This window comes from Malus sylvestris, chromosome 10, assembly GCF_916048215.2.
Source record: "Malus sylvestris chromosome 10, drMalSylv7.2, whole genome shotgun sequence".
NCBI lineage: Eukaryota > Viridiplantae > Streptophyta > Magnoliopsida > Rosales > Rosaceae > Malus > Malus sylvestris.
The window spans coordinates 10,859,918-10,868,992 of NC_062269.1; the positions used below are offsets into that span (position 1 = coordinate 10,859,918).

At 38.6% G+C, this 9,075-nt stretch overlaps 1 pseudogene; it reads right to left on the reverse strand.

The window, feature by feature from the left end:
* Nucleotides 1–1,545: 1,545 nt before the first annotated feature.
* LOC126584228 (polyol transporter 5-like) lies at nt 1,546–8,535 on the reverse strand (annotated as a pseudogene).
* Between the last annotated feature and the right edge of the window lie 540 nt (nt 8,536–9,075).

Below are 9,075 nucleotides of genomic sequence, written 5' to 3' on the forward strand. Positions count from 1 at the left end.
ACAATGTGATTAAGAGTATTGTATTAGAGAATGACCGTATTGCATTGTAGTTGTAACTGGATAGGTTCTCCAACCAATTCTACTTAGCTTGGGTAACCATGATATGCTGCTAGGCGTCACTCATGGTTTGTGGAAGCCCTAATGGTTAGCAAACACTAATCAATAAAGAGAGAATTGAAATGTGGTTTCAATTCACAATCGATCGTTAAGAGTAACAATCGCCCACTGCCTCGTTAATTGGAACCTAATGGATCGTACACCGAGTAAGGATGTATGTGAAGAAATCAAATGAAATGGATAAGCAATTAAATGGTTTAATTGAAGAATGGTCAAGATTAATTAAATAGTTAATTAATTATACGAAATGTTCGTATTGGGCTTATATGTTGGTTTTGGGTTTCGGGGCCCAAAAGCGTTTTGGTCCACAAGGCCCATTATGTTTAAGTTGTATGACAACTAAAACAAAATGGGCAAATTAGCCCAATAACAAATGAGGGCCGGCCATTAGGGTGAATATGGCAAACTTGGATTAATTACAAGTTTGCCACTCACTTGTAATGAAGTATAAATTCAACTTTATAGCTTTATTTTCATTTAGGGTTTTCTTGTTGAAATTGGGTGAAACATTTTCTCTCCTTTTTCTCTAAAGAGGCCGGCCACTAAGGGGAGGGACATCTAGCAATCTCTTCTTCCCTAAGTCATCCATATCATCTTCACAAGATACATCATTGATGAAGAGACTTAGAGACATTAAACTTTTGGTGTTTTGGAGAACAAATCCTCATTTCCTCAAATCTTCAAAGGAGCACTAAAGGGAGGAAAACACAAGGAGGATTCAAGGAGCTTGGAGGTGACTTGAAGGCCCTCCACTTGGGTGAATCCCTTGTGTAAACAAGGATGAGCTTCAAGGGTAAAGAAACTCTAATTCTTTACTTCTCTTTAATATTGTTAAAGAGTTTATTTTGGTTCACCATATACTAGGCTTTGAAAGTCATGGGTTTTATGAATTGTTTTTGAATGCATGTCTACTTTAAAGTGTTAATAGCTTGCATATGTATTCAAATGTTCATACTTGTTCCTAGCTAGGACAAATTTTTTTTCCTTCAGCTAGGACCATTCTGTATGTTGTTACGTGATCTTTCACAGACCTACCAACAACAATTACAGCATAAGAACCAAATTAAAAGTGCTAGAACAGGACAAAGTTACAAACAAGTAACACCAAATTATTGACTGCTCATGTAAAAGAAACAAGGACATTTGTTACAAAGAAATCACATTGGAGATGAAATAATGTTTAGGGTAGTAAAGAAATTACATTGGAGATGAAATAATGAAACTCACTATAAAGTCCAGTTATAATTTGTACATAATACCCTCACTCTCGTACATACAAAGTAAGTCGCTCGAAAGAAGTCTTGCAGTTTGTAGTAGAATATCAAACAGATGTAAGTACAATTGCATATAACCGAAATATATGAGCTAAAGGAATTGATCATCATCATAAAGTGCATTAACCATTGATTAAGCATTGCCCTTTTATTCCTAATGGATTTGAGCCTTGTTGTCGTCACCAAAACCATGATCAGCTTGCTTAGTCTTGTTAAACATGGCATTGGCTTCTCTCCCCTTGTGGTATTTACCAAACAAGACCTCCATATCTTCAAGGGATTGACCCTGCGTGTCTGGATACAATGTATAAAGGAAGACCCAACCAAGGGTAGCAATTCTCGCTTAAAGAAAGAAGGCCCCACCAATCGTGGTGGCCTTATACAAATGAAATAAAAGTCATGAGGATGACCCTACTCGTCACCCTGTTTACCACCACCCCCATACTGCACCCTTGTGTGCGCAACTGCAAAGGAAAGATCTCAAAGCTATAGACCCACATGATGGGTCCCAACCCAAGCAGCGTAAGAGAAACTATCATTCCACCCACGCTGCTCAAAAGCAAAATACGACGTTCGAACCGATCAACTTTAAATGTTGCCACCAAGATTGCAATGGCTTGACAAATCCAACAGCCACGGTTGCAAGTAGCTTATCATTGTAAGAAGTGATTCCCGCGTTCTTGAAGATCCTAGGGTTGTACAAAACCATATAGTCTATACCCGACAATTGTTGAAAGAAGTGGATACCAAGGGCTGTTATTAAAATGTGGCGAACGGCCGGCGTGGGGAGGAGGAGCAATTCCTTCCATATACCTTCACCTAATTGGCTGCGTTTAGAAATCGGATCGACCTCATCCTTTGAGTCTTTGGGATTCCTGCAACTTCTTTAATCTTGTCTAGTCTGTGCTGCGATTCCTCTTCAGAAGATGATGTCTTTGTACATTTTCTGGTTTAAAGTTTCAATGTATATTTCATGTCTGTTTGTACAAGAGTGAGTTCGGGTATATATGAAAAGAGAGAGGGAAAAGAAAAGAGATGGGAATGATTGCTGCAGCAAGCAACAGACAAGAAAGAAGAAGGCGTGTTTCCTACCTAATCTAAACCTTACATAAAGACATTACCCCAATCAGTCTCCTCCCTTAAATCAAGGGAAAGGTGATTTACATACCCTTACCCAAAAAATTACAATGAGCCTTACCCTAGAGATTTACCCTAGGGGTCACCTTGGTAGTAGACTTCATATGCAGCATCAGTAGATACAACATCAGTCATATGCAGCATCAGTAGATGCAGCATAAGAACACTCCCCCTCAAGCTAGATCGAGGAGGTTAATCGAGCCAAGCTTGGCTAGAAAATGATGGAATGGAGTGGAGGCTAGAGCCTTGGTAAAGAGATCTACTAGTTGATCATGGCCTCGCGTGAAGATGGTCCGGATGACTTGAGTTTGCACTTGCGCTCTAACAAAATGACAGTCCACCTCAATGTGTTTCGTTCTTTCATGGAACATAAGGTTATCAGCAATGTGCATGGCTGCTTGATTATCACACATAAGAGACATGGAAGTAGTACTAGTAAACCTTAAGTCTGAAAAAAGCCCTTTGAGCCATATAAGTTCACATGTAGTGGTTGCCATGGCTCGATATTCAGCCTCTGCGCTAGAGCGAGCAATGACATGTTGCTTTTAGCTCTTCCAAGTGCCAAGATTTCCACCAACAAGCGTACAATTGCCCGTGGTAGATTTCCTATCAAGTGCATTCCCTACCCAATCTTCCTCAATGTAGCCACTGATGGCAGTGGAATTGTTGTTACACATGATGATTCCTTGTCATATCAAACCCTTGAGGTAACGTAGGACTCTCTTAACCATGTTAAGATGATCAACCATAGGAGAATGCATAAATTGGCTTGCCAAGCTCACTGCACGTGTGATGGTGAGATATATAAATTTGCCCACCAATCGTTGATAGTAGCTCACTTCATGCATGGCTTCTCCATCTGTGTTGAGCTTTAGTTTAGAGTCCACAGGAGTGATGGTAGGTTTGTAATCAAGCATTTTTGCTTCCTAAATAAGATCCAATATATATTTTTGTTGATGTAGAAACAATGTCTTTGAAGAGGTTGCCATTTCGATACCAAAAAAATACCAGGTCTTTGATAGCAAAGGTTTGGCATAGTGAGAGTTTTAGTGCCTTAATTTCAGCGGCACTATCTCCTGTGATCATGAGATCATCCATATAGATAAGCACCATCAATTTCCCACTAGTGCTAGTTCTTACAAATAATGAGGAGTCATCATTACTTCGTAGGAATCCAGCCTTCTCTAAAACTGAGCTGAGCTTGGCTTACCAAGCTTTTGGAGATTGTTTCAATCCTTCGATTGCCTTGTGTAGTTTACAAACCATGTTGCCTTTAATACCATTATAACCTGGAAGAGGCTGCATGTACACTTCTTCTCATAACTCTTCATGAGAGAAAGTATTCTTCACATCCATTTGATAAATAGTCCACCCATAATTGATTGCAACTGAGAGTAGAACCCTCACTGAATTCATCTTGGCCACAAGTGAAAATGTTTCCTTGTAATCTACCTTAAAGGTTTGAGTGAACCCTCGGGCAACAAGTTGAGCCTTGTGTCTCTCGATAGAATTATCAGCCTTGAATTTAATCTTGTAAGTCAAACGACTTCCAATAACCTTTTTTCTTGGTGGTAGTTGAACCAAGCTCCAAGTTTTATTTTCTTATAGAGTATGAAGCTCATCTGCCATGGCTTGATTCCATTGTGAGAGGAGAGATACCTCTTGAAAGCTTATAGGTTCATTGTGTTTATCAATTTCATAGAGAAATGTGACATGAGATGTTGAGAACTCACCAAGGCTGATACTTTCACCCGTGCGGCATAAGTAACATAGTCTTGCAGCCTAGTTGGAGGTTTTCTTGTTCGAGGAGGATTTCTTCTAAGCCCTTGAGACTCTGTAGGAGATTGTGAATTATCAGAATGAGACCCCTCATCTCCCTTATTGGCAGGGATACGATGATCAGAGATTGAGTCAGGTTGTATTTCTTTAACAACTGGTGTCACAGCAACTAAGCTTTCTTCCAACACTCAATTATTAATGACTGGAGGAAGTGGAAACATTTCAAACAGTTCCTCCCCCTGACCTGCAGTATTCCCTTTATGAGTAAAATAAGGGCAATCTTCTTCAAATTTCACATCCCTTGACACAACACACTTTTTAGTGGCTGGATTGTAGCACTTGTATCCCTTTTGGGTGGAAGAATACCCCATAAACACATACTTGGTTACCCTAGCATCCAATTTTTCACATTTCAAGGCTTGAATATGAACAAAGCAAACACATCCAAATACCTTGAGGTGTGTCAAATCAATTTTTCTACCTTGAGTACTTCATAAGGAGATTTAAACCCTAGCACACAACTTGGGAGTCAGTTAATGAGGTAAGTGGCAGTAAGGATGGCTAATGACCAAAATTTCTTTGGAACATGCATGTGAAGCATAAAAGCATGAGTCTTCTCCAAGAGATCTTTATTTTTTCTCTCAGTTACTCCATTTTGTTGGGCAGTCCCTACATAGTTGGTTTGATGTATTATGCCCTGAGAACTTATGTATTGAAGCATGTGGTTGGATAGAAATTCAGTGCCATTATCTTATCTCAACACCTTAATGTCTTATTGAAATTGTGTTTTAACATGCATATGAAAATCTTTGAAAATAGTTTGGACTTCACTATTTGATTTCATAAGATACACAAAACTCATTCAAGAAAAGTCATCAACAAATAAGACAAAATACCTAAACCCTTTTATTGATTCAGTTGCTGGTCCCCATACATTGGTGTGCACCATTTCAAAAAGTTTACTTGTCCTAGACATTAAGTTACCAAAAGGTAGTCTAGTAAACTTAGAAAATTGACAAGTATCACAAGTAAAATGTGATTTACAAAAATTTGGAAACAGTTTAGACAAGATAACTGTAGAGGGGTGAGCGAATCTCTTATGCCAAAGTTGGTTTTCATTTATGAACTTCGATTGAGCTTGAAAAGCTTGAGTAAAACAGGCGTTCTTGCATAGGTAGTAAAGTCCATTTATGAAGACCATTTCACCAATCATCTTCATGGTGAGGACATCCTGAAACATCACGTTATTTGGTGAGAAAATGGCATGGCAGTTTAGGGTGTTTGTGATCTTTCCAATTGAAAGAAGTTAGAAAGGAAAGGTTGGTACATATAAGGCAGTGAAAAGTGTTTTGTGTGAGAGTAAGTTTATTTCTCCTTTTCCCAAAACTAAAACAGTTTTTCCATTTGCAATAGACACATGTGAGGGATTTGAAACACGTTTAAAATGATGCAATTTTGTGATTTTGTTTGTCATATGATATGTGGCTTCTAAATCAATTATCCAACAATCATTTTCAGTACTAGTTAACAAGGCAGTAGTGAATGCTTTGAGTATACCTGGTGTTTCATCTCGTGAAACTTTCTCATTTCCAGCAAGAAAGCCGGCAAACTGTCCCAACATGGTTGCATGATTGTTCTCTTCATTTTCTTGAGCTTGCGAACCCCCTCTGTGTCCCTTGCTTTAAAGATAAGCTGCAAACTCATTGATAAGAGACAATGGATTGGCAGTGAACTCCATGGATCCTTGTGAGACAATAGAGGGATAAGCATTAGCAAGTTGGGCCTTGTACTAAGGTTGAAATTATTGTGAGGACCTTGGTATCATTTTTTCATCTTTGCTGAACTTAAGCTTGAAATCAGGATGAAGTTCCTAATACTTGTCTTCCACATGACCAACACCATTGCAATATTTGCATTTCAGGTGTGGATTTCTACCCTTGTACACCTTAGCCTCTGAGGTCTTATAATTTGAGGCATATGCTCGAGTCTCAGTCAATCTCAAGTTGTGCTCAGCATTCATCACTTTCTTCCTTGCTTCTTCTCGTTGGATAGTTGCACAGACATTGTTGAAAGTGGGAAGCTCTTGACTCATCAAGACGTGACTCCTTAAATCCTCGTACTCGGAATTCAAACTCCCCAACAGCTGGTAGATTTTTTCTTCCCCGGCTACGAGAATGGCATGATCTGTGGTATGTGGAAGGTATACATCCAATTCATTCCACATAGCCTTGATGTGTCCAAGGTGTTGAACAAATGTTTTCCCTTCTTGTCAGGCACTGGCAATGTCCTTTTTAAGTTGAAAGACACGTGCATAGTTGTTTTGATTTCCATACATATCCTGCAAGGCTTTCTAAAGCTCACATGAAGAATTGTAGTAGCTAAAAATCTCAGCAACATGTTTCTCCATGGTGTTGAGCAGCAAGGACCTGACAAGTTGATCCTTGTAAAGCCATGCACCATATATAGAGGAAGAGATTATGGAGCTTCCACACTTCCATTTACAAGCCCTAATTTCCCTTTGCCTCCGAGAGCAAGAGACACAGCTCGAGACTAAGGGAGATAATTAAACTCGTTCAAGAGAATTGAACATAAACGTTGACTGGTGTTAGCCTCAACGTTTGAGAAATTTGAAGGAGAGGTATGCGAGATTTCACCCTCTATGTTTACTGAATCTTATTCAGCCATGGCTTAAGATTACAGGAAAGATGCAACGGAAAAAATGGCCAGAGGCACCTGCTTTGATACCATGTAGATTTTCTGGTTTAAAGTTTCAATATATATTTCATGTGTGTTTGTACAAAAGTGAGTCCTGGTATATATGAGAAGAGAAAGGGAAAAGAAAAGAGATGGGAGGAATGGTTGCAGGAAGCAACTGACAAGAAAGAAGAAGGCATGTTGCATACCTAATCTAAACCTTACACAAAGACATTACCTTAATCAGTCTTCTCTTTTAAATCAAGGGAAAGGTGATTTACATAACCTTACCTCAAAGATTACAATGAGCCTTACCCTAGAGATTTACCCTAGGGGTCACATTGGTAGTAGACTCTATATATAACATTAGTAGATGTAGCATCAATCATATGCAGCATCAATCATATGCAACATCAGTAGATGCAGCATCACAATAGTTTTATTTAGTATTCGCTTGGCATTTCTAAGTCTGCCTTGCATGATGAGCCAGCGTGGCGACTCGGGCATGGCTAAAATGCCGAGGGCTAGGAAAACTGATGGAATTATGCCTATGCCGAGCATGATCCTTCAGTTCAAGTGGATTGGGAGCTTGGCTAAGGCAAAATTGGATACGTACCCTAGTACTGTACCAACATTAACAAACACCTACACATTTTTCAAAATGATCAATTCTATTAATATAAACTCCACATGCATGCATGTGAGAGGTTTACTAAACAATAAATATTTTAGGAAAATTCTAGGGAGAATATTTTTGTATCACATTTGTGTACTATCTGATGTGATAAGTGATGTATACATGCTACGTCAATAAATGAATTTATCACATTGGATGTTAGTTGCATACATCATTTGCCACATAAGATGATACACAAATGTGACATAAATATGTAGTCGGCCTACCAATACTCAATCTTTTATTAAGCATTATTCTTTACAAAGGAAAATGTTATGGATACCACATTTTTGTAATATATAAAGGTAAAACTTAAGAGCGAAGAAAGGAGAGGAGAAGAAAGAGGAACTGATTCTATTAATTGAATGTATTACAACTTGATCTTATAGCAAAGGCACCAATTCCTTATATAGCCAAACCATTACATGTCATAATTACTACAATACCCTTCTAACACCACAACTAACCACAACTATATTAACAAACTATTTCACTAAAACAGTACCAAGTGTCATTACAATTATCAGTTATTACTCCCCCCTCAAACTGAGCTTGGAGCAACCAAGTGAAGTTTGAATCAACCATGGTCTTGAAGCTATTTTGAAATGCCAAGGCCAAGGTTTTTGCAATGTCTCAAGAAGATTGGACTATGGAGCCTTTTTGTAAACACATCCGCCACTTGATCCTCAATAGTTATATATTGAACAACAAGATCTCTTCTTTGCACTTTCTCTTGGACAAAATGATAATCAGTGTCAAGGTGTTTGATCTTATTATGGAAAACAGGAGTGGAGCTTAATGCTAAGGCACTCAAATTGTCATAGTGTAACACTGGAAAACTGAAATTACCTGATTCATGTCTTTAAACAAATTTTGAATAAAAAACAAATCACCAGCAGAGTGTGCTAAGGCTTTATACTCAGCCTCTGTGGAACTGCGTGAAACCGTAGACTACTTTTTAGATTTCCATGAGATAGGATTACATCCCAATTAGATCACAAATCCAGTAACCGACCTTCAAGTATTAATATCTGCAGCCCAATCCGAGTCAGAATAGGTTGTAAGATTGAACTCTGAACTCTTTTTATAATGTAGTCCACAGTTAAGTTTGCCTTTTAGGTATCTTAATATGCGTTTGACAAGATGCATATGAAGATCAGTTGGAAATGTCATGAATTGGCATGCCATGTTAACAACATGTGCAATATCAGGCCTAGTAAAGGTCAGATATTGAAGAGCCTCCACCAAGCTTCTGTAGTGGCTAGGATCTGAGAGTGGAGTACCCTCTTTCTTAAATAGCTGCGTATGAGGTTTGGATGGTGTGGATGTGGGCTTACAAGTCTCCATTCCTGCTTTTTTCAATAACTCTTTGGCATATTTAGACTGATTGATAATCAG